We start from the raw sequence: 270 nt of genomic DNA on the forward strand, positions 1-270 counted from the left end.
ATATCCCTTAAACCATCTTGGAAAAAAAACACAAGACTTAATAATTCGAGAAAACGCAATAAAAAAAAAAAAACTTTCTTCCAAGTTTCAAGAGAGTTTGACCATACCTTCCAGAGTCGTGCCCAGAATATTGGAACTCCTGATTTCTAAACACTTTCGCCACAAAAAGAGGATCATTTGCTTCATTTTATTATTTTTTAAAAGTCTATAATCTATATTTGGGTGTTTTGTTGTTGTTGTCTCATGGAGATTTTTATGGCAATATGTTAA

This window comes from Penaeus monodon, chromosome 24, assembly GCF_015228065.2.
Source record: "Penaeus monodon isolate SGIC_2016 chromosome 24, NSTDA_Pmon_1, whole genome shotgun sequence".
Classification (NCBI taxonomy): Eukaryota; Metazoa; Arthropoda; class Malacostraca; order Decapoda; family Penaeidae; genus Penaeus; species Penaeus monodon.